Source organism: Silene latifolia, chromosome 6, assembly GCF_048544455.1.
Source record: "Silene latifolia isolate original U9 population chromosome 6, ASM4854445v1, whole genome shotgun sequence".
In the NCBI taxonomy this organism is placed as follows: domain Eukaryota; kingdom Viridiplantae; phylum Streptophyta; class Magnoliopsida; order Caryophyllales; family Caryophyllaceae; genus Silene; species Silene latifolia.
The window spans coordinates 93,131,334-93,144,472 of NC_133531.1; positions in this window are offsets into that span (position 1 = coordinate 93,131,334).

Genomic DNA, 13,139 nt, shown 5'->3' on the forward strand with positions numbered 1-13,139 from the left:
CAAATTTGATAGGCTATCGCACACCTATGCAAAGATATTATTTATACCCTAGCAAAACAAATGAATGTAGTACGTAGGGGTCGAACCACGGAGAGACGGGAGTTGTTAATTAGTTGTTATGGAGTGAATTTTACCTTGAGGCCGGTTATCGTTTGAATTGGTTTGATGATTAGAAAATAATAAACTAAATGATAAAAGGAGTCTAGGGAAGTCGGGTCACACATGCAAATTATGTAAATGCTTAAATTAAACATAGGAGTTGATGAAACGTTAATTGTTTAGGCTTAGAGACACCCACCTTACGGCATTAGTGTCAACCATAGACCGGGTCCTAGAGAAACTCTCGTCCATGACTAGGTCGTCCTACTACACATGCTTAGTCTAATTCAATTCCGTGCCTCTCGACTTTAGAACGAATGAACAAACTTAATCTACGATTATGGCCTTAAACAAAGATTAAACATTATGGTGCAAACATGTGATAGAAACAATTAGACAAAATTATATCATCCTAGTTTATCATGTTACAAATACTTTTTATGCATGGCTCCCTTCATTCCCTAGACAAAAGAAACTACTCTAACATGGTGGAAATGTAAATTAAACTATTGATAAATGAAATGGCAAACATAATGAAAATATGAATAAGAAATTACCTTGCAATTGAAAATGGAAATGGAAATGGAAGAACAATACTTGTAATATAAATAACTTGTAAATGTAAATTGTTTTATAACTTGTAATGTAAATGGGAAATGTAAATAACATAAAGTAAATCTAAACTAAACTAAACTAAGAGCTAATCTAAACTAACTACTAAATTTAGAGAGAATTTCTATGTAAAAGTGTGTAGAAAGATGGTGGTGTGTCCAATGGTGAAGTCTACACCCTTTATATAGGAAATGAGGGAGTAAAATTTGTAGAGGGATCCAAAATGGCATCCTAAGCACACTCTTAATTTTCCTTCAATTCTTGAGTAATTGCCAAGAGGAATCCCATGCAAATCCTTAATGCCTCTTTAATCACTTGGTTAATTGCAATATTCCTAGCATCTAAAGCTTCCTAGCATCCAATTCTCTCACTCTAATTTGGACTTTCATTTCTTTGGGCTTGACTTTGCTTTTGCTTTTTGTTGCACATCTACATTTTGGTCCATCATTTTGGCATTGATAATCCATGCAATTCATCCATGCTAGTCCATTATCTTCCTTAGCTTAGCCACTTAGTTTATGCTCCTAGTACTTGCAAATGTTGTAGAATTAAGCTCCTAAAAGCTTATCTACCTACAAAACATGACAAAACATACAAATAGGACTAGAAAGCAAATATTAGCTCATTAACACTAAAATTAGTGCATAATACATATAAAATAGAGCTAAATATTGGGGTAAAAATGTATATAATTTGGACCTATAAAAAATGTGACCAATGTAACTGTTAGGCCTGGAAATCCGCAGACCTTCCTGATCAGTATCTCATCTAAACCTGACTGCCAGGCTGTCAGGATGACAGGGTATCAGGACACATGAAGACAGGCGCCAGGCCATGGAGAGGACAACGGTCAGAATATCAGGACGATATTAGACCATAAACGCGTATTATAAAAGAATTATATACGCAGCATTAAATGAGAAGATCACACAGTAAATGCAGTAATTAAGGGAGGAATATTAGCAATTATTACGGGCAATAATGGAGAATAATCCGCATTCAATACCATATCAGGCAGCCGTTCAAGATTAGAGCTTATATAAGGAACACTTTGAAGACATTGGAAGGATATCATCATACACACAAGAAGAAGCTTACATTTACATACGTGATACATAGAGAATTATAAGCATTGTCATTATCATACAATTATTCCCCCAAATTACATAATGAAATCCTCTCCTGGCTTGGTGCCCGTGGTTTTTTCCCATTCAAGGGTTTTCCACGTACAAAATATTTTGTCTCATTATTGTTATTGTTATTTTATTTACAGCTTTATATTTGACCCTGACGACTTGACCAATAGACCATCTAGAGCTAGTTAACGTTACACAACTCTACCCTGACCTGATTTCGCCTTGCGCAAAATCCACTCAAAACAATTGGCGCCCACCGTGGGCATCTAGCTCTTTAAACCCTTTTTTCTTATCCTACAAAAATTCAAAAATCCTACAAAAATGGCCCAACCTACCGTTGAAGAACAATTGAATGCAGCTCTCCAGCAAATCGCTGAGTTGGACAGCCTGAAAGAAAAGGTAGCCCAAACTGAAGCAGAAATACTACAGCTAAGAGAATCTGAAACAAAAATTAGAGAAAACCCAAGGAGCAGGCTCTAGATTCCAGCCAGGAACCCCATTTGCATCAATCATCAAAAACATCGATTTCTCCAGTTTTGGGAGCCCAATTGGTCCTAAGTTCATTAATGTTGATGATGACAGTGAACCAAAAAATGATGCTGAGAAACCTGATGAATCAGCAGCAGCCATCATGATGGCAGTGGTTCAGGAGATCAAGAAACTCAATGAAAAATTTGATAAGATACCCGGAGTACCTGCCAGCATGGAAGAAGCTGCCCCTGACAGCTACGCTGATTCGCCTTTCATAGACGAAATAGCAAAAGTAGATCTACCAAAGAAATTTGTAGTTCCATCCATGAGGGTCTATGATGGGACCACGGATCCACAAAATCACGTGGCTCTTTATAAACAAAAAATGTTGGCTGCATCTGTCCCCAACGAATTTAGACAAATCTGTATGTGTAAGGGATTTGGAACGACCCTGACTGGCCCTGCTCTGCAATGGTACATCAACCTGTCAACTGGGAGCATCCATTCCTTTGCCAACCTGATCAACAGTTTCAACCAGCTGTTCGCAAGTAGCAGGGAGTTGGAGAAACGATCCAGTGACCTTTACCGAGTTACACAGAAGCCTGATGAAACTCTCAGGACATTCCTTGCAAGATTCAACAAAGAGAAGGTGTCTATTCCCAGATGTGACATTGGAACATCAGTGGAGGCATTCAGGCAAGGATTGTTACCACATAGTGACTTGTACAGCGAGCTCACTAAGTATCCCTGCCATACCTTCAAAGATGTCCAGTCCAAGACTCTTGCCTTTATCAGGCTAGAAGAAGATAAAAGTTATAAACTTGGATCACCCAATGGACCAAAGGATTACGAAAGGAGCAGTAGGAAGAGCAACAAAGGAAACAGCTATAGGCCTACTCCATATTCCAGGCCAGATCAGCCAGAAGTTAACCTGGCTCATGAGTATCAAGGTAAGGGTAAAACTTATCCACCTATCTCCGAACATAACTTCAATGTTGATATTGCAGGATTAATCCAGAGACTTGACAACATGGGATCAGCTGTCAGATGGCCCAGAAAGTCAGAAAATCCCAACCCCAGGAGAGACAATTCTAAATGGAGCGAATTTCACATGGATATTGGACACACCACGGATGATTGTTTCACCCTGAGGAAGGAAGTGGCCTACTTGCTAAAATCTGGATACTTGAAAGACCTGATCAAGACAAAAGGCAGGAACGCAAACCAGGGTAAAGAGAATCAGGAGCATAAGCAAGAACGTAATCTCCCTCCACCACCACCAATTTATGAAGTAAAATTCATATCTGGCGGATCACAGATTTGAGGCCTGACAAGTTCAGCAGCAAAGAAGATAGCCAGGACGCCAAGAACACTCTCACCCTGCAAACCAGATCATATCCCAACAATCACTTTCAATGATTGTGACCTGGTAGGTATTCCTGATGTTCATCATGATGGCCTGGTAATTTCTATGCAGATTGGAACCGCCACAGTAAGAAGGATCCTGGTAGACGGAGGCAGCTCAGTGAACCTGATCATGCTTGACGTACTAAAAGCCATGAAGATTAACGAAGACCAAATCACCAAAAAATCCAGTGTCCTAGTAGGATTCAGCGGCGAAACCAGGAGCACCCTAGGAGAAATCCACCTCCCAACATACGTGAAAGGAGTCTCATCTTATGAGAAATTTGGAGTCCTTGACTGCCTGTCATCCTACAACGCGATCTTGGGCAGGCCCTGGATTCACAACGTCAAGGCCGTACCATCAACCTATCACCAATGCATCAAGATACCAACAGAATGGGGCATAGCCACGATCAAAGGGGATCACAAAGCAGCCCAGGAATGCTACACAACAGCTTTAAAGCCTTCAAAGGCAGGTAAGTCTCTTGCATAGCAATTACAGTACCCTGTCAGGAGCACTTATGTCGCACCTCCCAGGATGGAAACAGATCAGATAATCCTAGATCCTGAGTACCCTGACAGGTATGTTTTGGTAGGGTCTGACGCACCAGATAGTGTCAGGCCTGAACTGGTGAAATTCCTCAAAAATAAATCATCTTGGTTTGCTTGGTCACATTTTGATATGACTGGAATTAGTGCCGATATAATTACACATAAACTCAATGTTGACCCCTCTTTTAAGCCTGTACAGCAGAAAAGGCAGAAATTTGCAGCTGAAAGAAATACCATTATTAACGAGGAAGTAGAAAAACTCTTGGATATGGGGATGATCAGGGAAGTAATGTACCCTGAGTGGCTGGCTAACGTAGTTGTTGTGCAGAAAAAGAATGGAAAATGGAGAGTCTGTGTAGACTACACTGACCTAAACAAAGCATGTCCCAAAGATCCATTTCCCTTACCACATATTGATGCCATGGTAGACGCCACAGCAGGCCATGAGATACTGACATTCATGGATGCTTCCAGTGGATTCAATCAAATAAAGATGCACCCCGCCGACCAGGAGAGTATCGCATTCATTACGAGGCATCGAGGCATATATCGCTACACCGCCATACCTTTCGGCTGAAGAATCCAGGGCAACGTACAAATACCGGTCAACATGATGTTTAAAGACCAAATAGGTAACATCATGGAAGTATACATAGACGACATGGTGGTAAAATCCAAAAATGCAGAAGATCATGTGAAGCATCTAGAAATAGCGTTCGAGATATTGGAAAAATACAACATGAAACTCAACCCTTCAAAAAGCCACTTTGGAGTCTCTGCAGGCAAATTCCTTGGATATTTGGTCACAAAAAGGGGCATAGAAGCCAGCCCTGAACAGATAAAGGCTATCCTGGAGTTGTAAAGTCACCTAAGTCTGTCAAAGATATCCAAAAATTGTGGTAGTCAATTGTAACACCCGTATTTTATTAAGTTGGATAAAATTCTTTTAATTGCTATTTTGAATTTAATTACATCATTTAACGATTTATATATATATGCTTAGCTAATTAATTAATTTCATCATAATTCGATACGTTAATTTTAATAATCATTAATAAGTTTATTTAAAGTTAGTTCGAGTTTATTGAAGTTAGTTCGAGTTTATTTATTTAATAATTTCCGTTTCTTTACGAGTCCTTATGAAAGTTGTTTTAAGTGAACCCGAGATGGATTTTGGGAACAAAACCGTCCAATTAGCTATTTTGAGCTTATTTCACTAAATTAGCAATTTTTATTAATATCCGTTAGTTTTGTAAAAATCGCTAATAATTCCGATTCAAGCTGATATGTTAACTAGCTGAGTTTAGTTTATTTTCACTCACTAAATTTATTTATTTTGATTACGTGTCGTTTATGAAATTGTTACTAAAACCAGTTTAATTTAACTTGAACCGATTTGTAGAAACTAGCTAGAATTCTTAACGATGAAGAAACGTACGTATAATAAATAGCAGTGCAGCAGTCGCTCCCTCATTTCTCACGCAACATTTCTTCTTCTCCTTCCTTTTTCTTCTTCTTTCGTTCGTTTCATTTTTTTAATTTTAAATTGATTCGCCACTCCGTTTGTCATCCGTTATCAATGATTTTCGTTCCATAGTCTTCGCTTTCATCGTTCTGTCAATCCGTTGTAAGTAAAATTCATTTTCGTTATGTATTTCTACAAACCCAATTTATACTTTCAGCTTTATTTATTATAAGACGGTTGTAGATGCTAAGATAGACGGGCTGGTAGAAGATTTGTTAGTCATAAATGATTAGTTCAATCGGAAAAAGGTAATAATGATAGGTTACTCAATATTACTTGTAAAATATGTTTATTTCGAATGCCGGTTAGTCTGCTTTATAGTTGAGACGGTGTATAATTATATATAGGGATCCTTATGGATGTTAATTAGTCAGTTGTATAGTTGAGACGGTGTATACTGATATGTGGAGATGATTGAGACGGTGTATACTGACCTCTAGGGATCATTTGGGATGCTAGCTAGTAAGTGGTATATTTAAGACGGTGTATGCTGACATGTAGGGATTGTTTTGGGATGCTATTTGGGATCTTGTTTAGTTGTGGTATTGTGCAGTAAATTAGGACTGTTTTTGAGTCCGCTTTGCAGGTACTTTGGGACATTTTTGGAACTGTTTTGTCTCGGTTTAGGACTGGTTTAGGATTGATTGAACTCTGTTTTGGTACCAGTTTTTGTGCAGCCTTCTGACTGTTTTGGGACAGTCGAAATGGAGGCCGTGTGGGCTGTTTTGGCCTCGGTTTTAGGAGCGTGACAGTGAGTTGGGCTCAGTTTTGGGACGGATAAAATGGTGCTTTATGGGACTGTTTCTAGGGCGTAAAAGTTGTGACAATTTTCTTGGTATGCCTGTCAAAAGGGAGGGTCATAATGGTTTATGAACATAAGACAGTAGCTAATGAATATGATTTACATGTTTTGATTTAAATTAATTTCCGTCTCATATTTTATATAACGATAATTCGTTAATATCGTCCCTTCACATAATTATTTTAGGTGACTCATATGTGGTTGAAGATGAAGAGTAATTTTGGGTTTTAGAAGCTTTCTCAAGTTTATTGCTTGTCTCTTTGCTAGTTTAAGGTAACTATTCCGAGTTACTTGACGAATTAATGTCACATTAGTAGTTGATGTTGTGTTTGGTGTTTGTTAAGTGTTTAGGTGATTGATAATGTGTTACTTTCGGTTTTCACATGATAGAAATTGGAAACTTGACATGAGAATAATATTGCGATAAAATTTGTGATTTGGGCCAAAGTAGGCCAAGACTCGAGTGGGCAGATTGACCGAACGAGTTTGGTCAAACTAGGTTTAAACCCGATCGGCCTCGATTTAACCGATGACCCGTCGCGGGACTCGGGTCGAGGGTTTGTCTTTGAGGTGAGATTAGTTGTTATTGGAGGTTTTATGTTATGCCTTGATATTTGTAATTATCATTTCACATGTTGGTTGTTGGATGCTTTGGATGCCTTATGCTTAGTCTTGTTGCCTCTTTGCCATTTTAGCTTGTTCTCATGAATTATGAGATTAACGGTTAGCTGGAATTTGGATTATTATTGATATTGAGGATATTGTTGGATTGTCTGCTGAATAGACATTTATATAGCCTTTCACATGATAGAATGTTAGCATTTATGTTGGTAAGTTGAACTCTTTGCCCTCTTATGGTTAAGTGGGTGTCCTATTTGTCTTGTGTGGTGTGGGCTAAAATATTCAAGCTGGGACCTAGATTGGTTTTATTTAGGTCCTAGGTGAGTATTTCGGCCTTCATCATAGATAGGCCATTATAGTCTCTGACGAGTATATGTTCACTGCTTAATAGCCTTTGTGTTCCTGACTTGGTGGGTTTATATCCAAGTTGGGGCATGACCTCGTTACTTATTTTGAGGGTAAGTGGTCAGCTTAAGTACTAGCCAACCCTTTGGTGGACTCCTTAGGGTACTCACTTTGTTTTAGAAAAATTGTGGGTCTTGGGTACGGTGGTGTGTATCCGCATGTCTAGGTCTGCGCAGATTTAGGATTAGGGTTGTGTTGTGTCTTGGCCATGTTTTGATAGAACCTCTGAGCCAAGATACCGGTTCGATTACCTTCCCTACCTCGTGGTATAGACTCGAGTTACAGAGTGACTATTGACCGTGCTAAGAACTTATGCCTGTCTCTAGATATATTGTCCTTTCTTGTTTGATGATTCTATGAATCATAGAAGGTGAGATGCAAGCCGGCTATGGTTGATAGAGTTTGGATTCCTGGATGTTATGTGATTCACATGATAGTGTAGTATGAGTCGGTCTAGTATTCGCATGCTAGGACTATGTGTTGTTATATTTTTGTTCACATGATAAGCACGATTGTCTAGCATCTATATGCTAAGGCTATGTGTGATTCGTATTCATATTCTTATGTTTACATGTTATATTAATTATGACATTTCGTATTTGGGAGAACTCGGAGTTACTCCCACCGATCGTGGCTTTCGTATTTGTATAAAATGTGAATGACAGGTAGGTGATGCATATATGGGGTACATGGACGAGCTAGCGAGCAAAGTAACCTTGGAACCTAGATTGGCTTTATTTTATTGTGACCCTTAAACACTTTTTATGTCACATACATTTTAGGGACATATGTCTCCCTCTTTACATTTGGTTGTATAATTTGCTATTCGCGACTTTAGCGATGGTTATGTTATGAAACTTCTAGTTAGACCTTGTATGTTTGACACCTTCCAATTTGGATATCTTTATAACAAGTTCAGGTTTTAAAAATTACAGGTTTTTACCCAAATGAACCTATTACAAACATATCCATGCAGTTTTATTCTAGAATTACGTGTTTACTTTTCCGCAATAAATGAGGGTGTCACAGTAGCTGCCCTGAACCGTTTCATATCAAGATCCTCTGAGAGGTGCAAAACATTCTACAACCTCCTTAGAAAGAATAAGCAATTCCAATGGACGGATGAACATGAGACAGCTTTTCAAGATCTAAAATCTTATTTATCATCTCCACCCTTACTGGCTAAGCCAGAGAAGGGAGAACCTTTATCGATATACCTATCTATCACAGACACAGCAGTCAGTGCAGTCCTGGTGAAAGAACAGGATGACCAGCAACACCCAATCTACTATGTAAGTAAGAGCCTGCTAGATGGAGAGTCTGTGTAGACTACACTGACCTAAACAAAGCATGTCCCAAAGATCCATTTCCCTTACCACATATTGATGCCATGGTAGACGCCACAGCAGGCCATGAGATACTGACATTCATGGATGCTTCCAGTGGATTCAATCAAATAAAGATGCACCCTGCTGACCAGGAGAGTACTGCATTCATTACAGACCGAGGCATATACTGCTACACTGCCATACCTTTCGGCCTGAAGAATCCAGGGGCAACGTACCAGCGCCTGGTCAACATGATGTTTAAAGACCAAATAGGTAACATCATGGAAGTATACATAGACGACATGGTGGTAAAATCCAAAAATGCAGAAGATCATGTGAAGCATCTAGAAATAGCGTTCGAGATATTGGAAAAATACAACATGAAACTCAACCCTTCAAAAAGCCACTTTGGAGTCTCTGCAGGCAAATTCCTTGGATATTTGGTCACAAAAAGGGGCATAGAAGCCAGCCCTGAACAGATAAAGGCTATCCTGGAGTTGCAGTCACCTAAGTCTGTCAAAGATATCCAAAAATTGACAGGCCGGGTAGCTGTAACACCCCGTATTTTATTAAGTTGGATAAAATTCTTTTAATTGCTATTTTGAATTTAATTACATCATTTAACGATTTATATATATATGCTTAGCTAATTAATTAATTTCATCATAATTCGATACGTTAATTTTAATAATCATTAATAAGTTTATTTAAAGTTAGTTCGAGTTTATTGAAGTTAGTTCGAGTTTATTTATTTAATAATTTCCGTTTCTTTACGAGTCCTTATGAAAGTTGTTTTAAGTGAACCCGAGATGGATTTTGGGAACAAAACCGTCCAATTAGCTATTTTGAGCTTATTTCACTAAATTAGCAATTTTTATTAATATCCGTTAGTTTTGTAAAAATCGCTAATAATTCCGATTCAAGCTGATATGTTAACTAGCTGAGTTTAGTTTATTTTCACTCACTAAATTTATTTATTTTGATTACGTGTCGTTTATGAAATTGTTACTAAAACCAGTTTAATTTAACTTGAACCGATTTGTAGAAACTAGCTAGAATTCTTAACGATGAAGAAACGTACGTATAATAAATAGCAGGCAGGCAGGCTGCTCCCTCATTTCTCACGCAACATTTCTTCTTCTCCCTTCCTTTTTCTTCTTCTTTCGTTCTGTTTCATTTTTTTTTAATTTTAAATTGATTCTGCCACTCCGTTTGTCATCCGTTATCAATGATTTTCGTTCCATAGTGCTGCTTTCATCGTTCCTGTCAATCCGTTGTAAGTAAAATTCATTTTCGTTATGTATTTCTACAAACCCAATTTATACTTTCAGCTTTATTTATTATAAGACGGTTGTAGATGCTAAGATAGACGGGCTGGTAGAAGATTTGTTAGTCATAAATGATTAGTTCAATCGGAAAAAGGTAATAATGATAGGTTACTCAATATTACTTGTAAAATATGTTTATTTCGAATGCCGGTTAGTCTGCTTTATAGTTGAGACGGTGTATAATTATATATAGGGATCCTTATGGATGTTAATTAGTCAGTTGTATAGTTGAGACGGTGTATACTGATATGTGGAGATGATTGAGACGGTGTATACTGACCTCTAGGGATCATTTGGGATGCTAGCTAGTAAGTGGTATATTTAAGACGGTGTATACTGACATGTAGGGATTGTTTTGGGATGCTATTTGGGATCTTGTTTAGTTGTGGTATTGTGCGAGAAATTAGGATTTTTAGTCCGCTGCGTGTACTTTGGGACATTTTGGAACTGTTTTGTCTCGGTTTAATTTGGTTTAGGATTGATTGAACTCTGTTTTGGTACAGATTTTGTGCAGCCTTGACTGTTTTGGGACGATCGAAATGGAGGCCGTGTGGGCTGTTTTGGCCTCGGTTTTAGGAGCGTGACAGTGAGTTGGGCTCGATTTTGGGACGGATAAAATGGTGCTTTATGGGATTGTTTCTAGGGCGTAAAAGTTGTGACAATTTTCTTGGTATGCCTGTCAAAAGGGAGGGTCATAATGGTTTATGAACATAAGACAATAGCTAATGAATATGATTTACATGTTTTGATTTAAATTAATTTCCGTCTCATATTTTATATAACGATAATTCGTTAATATCGTCCCTTCACATAATTATTTTAGGTGACTCATATGTGGTTGAAGATGAAGAGTAATTTTGGGTTTTAGAAGCTTTCTCAAGTTTATTGCTTGTCTCTTTGCTAGTTTAAGGTAACTATTCCGAGTTACTCGACGAATTAATGTCACATTAGTAGTTGATGTTGTGTTTGGTGTTTGTTAAGTGTTTAGGTGATTGATAATGTGTTACTTTCGGTTTTCACATGATAGAAATTGGAAACGACATGAGAATAATATTGCGATAAAATTTGTGATTTGGGCCAAAGTAGGCCAAGACTCGGTGGGCAGATTGACCGAACGAGTTTGGTCAAACTAGGTTTAAACCAACAAATCACCTCGATTTAACCGATGACCGTCGCGGGACTCGGGTCGAGGGTTTGTCTTTGAGGTGAGATTAGTTGTTATTGGAGGTTTTATGTTATGCCTTGATATTTGTAATTATCATTTCACATGTTGGTTGTTGGATGCTTTGGATGCCTTATGCTTAGTCTTGTTGCCTCTTTGCCATTTTAGCTTGTTCTCATGAATTATGAGATTAACGGTTAGATGGAATTTGGATTATTATTGATATTGAGGATATTGTTGGATTGTCTCTTTGAATAGACATTTATATAGCCTTTCACATGATAGAATGTTAGCATTTATGTTGGTAAGTTGAACTCTTTGCCCTCTTATGGTTAAGTGGGTGTCCTATTTGTCTTGTGTGGTGTGGGCTAAAATATTCAAGCCGGGACCTAGATTGGTTTTATTTAGGTCCTAGGTGAGTATTTCGGCCTTCATCATAGATAGGCCATTATAGTCTCTGACGAGTATATGTTCTTTGCTTAATAGCCTTTGTGTTCCGACTTGGTGGGTTTATATCCAAGTTGGGGCATGACCTCGTTACTTATTTTGAGGGTAAGTGGTCGGCTTAAGTACTAGCCAACCCTTTGGTGGACTCCTTAGGGTACTCACTTTGTTTTAGAAAAATTGTGGGTCTTGGGTACGGTGGTGTGTATCCGCATGTCTAGGTCTGCGCAGATTTAGGATTAGGGTTGTGTTGTGTCTTGGCCATGTTTTGATAGAACCTCTGAGCCAAGATACCGGTTCGATTACCTTCCCTACCTCGTGGTATAGACTCGAGTTCTGAGTGACTATTGACCGTGCTAAGAACTTATGCCATGTCTCTAGATATATTGTCCTTTCTTGTTTGATGATTCTATGAATCATAGAAGGTGAGATGCAAGCGGGCTATGGTTGATAGAGTTTGGATTCCTGGATGTTATGTGATTCACATGATAGTGTAGTATGAGTCGGTCTAGTATTCGCATGCTAGGACTATGTGTTGTTATATTTTTGTTCACATGATAAGCACGATTGTCTAGCATCTATATGCTAAGGCTATGTGTGATTCGTATTCATATTCTTATGTTTACATGTTATATTAATTATGACATTTCGTGGCTGGGAGAACTCGGAGTTACTCCCCACCGACTCGTGGCTTTCGTATTTGTATAAAATGTGAATGACGGGTAGGTGATGCATATATGGGGTACATGGACGAGCTAGCGAGCAAAGTAACCTTGGAACCTAGATTGGCTTTATTTTATTGTGACCCTTAAACACTTTTTATGTCACATACATTTTAGGGACATATGTCTCCCTCTTTACATTTGGTTGTATAATTTGCTATTCGCGACTTTAGCGATGGTTATGTTATGAAACTTCTAGTTAGACCTTGTATGTTTGACACCTTCCAATTTGGATATCTTTATAACAAGTTCAGGTTTTAAAAATTACAGGTTTTTACCCAAATGAACCTATTACAAACATATCCATGCAGTTTTATTCTAGAATTACGTGTTTACTTTTCCGCAATAAATGAGGGTGTCACAGTAGCTGCCCTGAACCGTTTCATATCAAGATCCTCTGAGAGGTGCAAAACATTCTACAACCTCCTTAGAAAGAATAAGCAATTCCAATGGACGGATGAACATGAGACAGCTTTTCAAGATCTAAAATCTTATTTATCATCTCCACCCTTACTGGCTAAGCCAGAG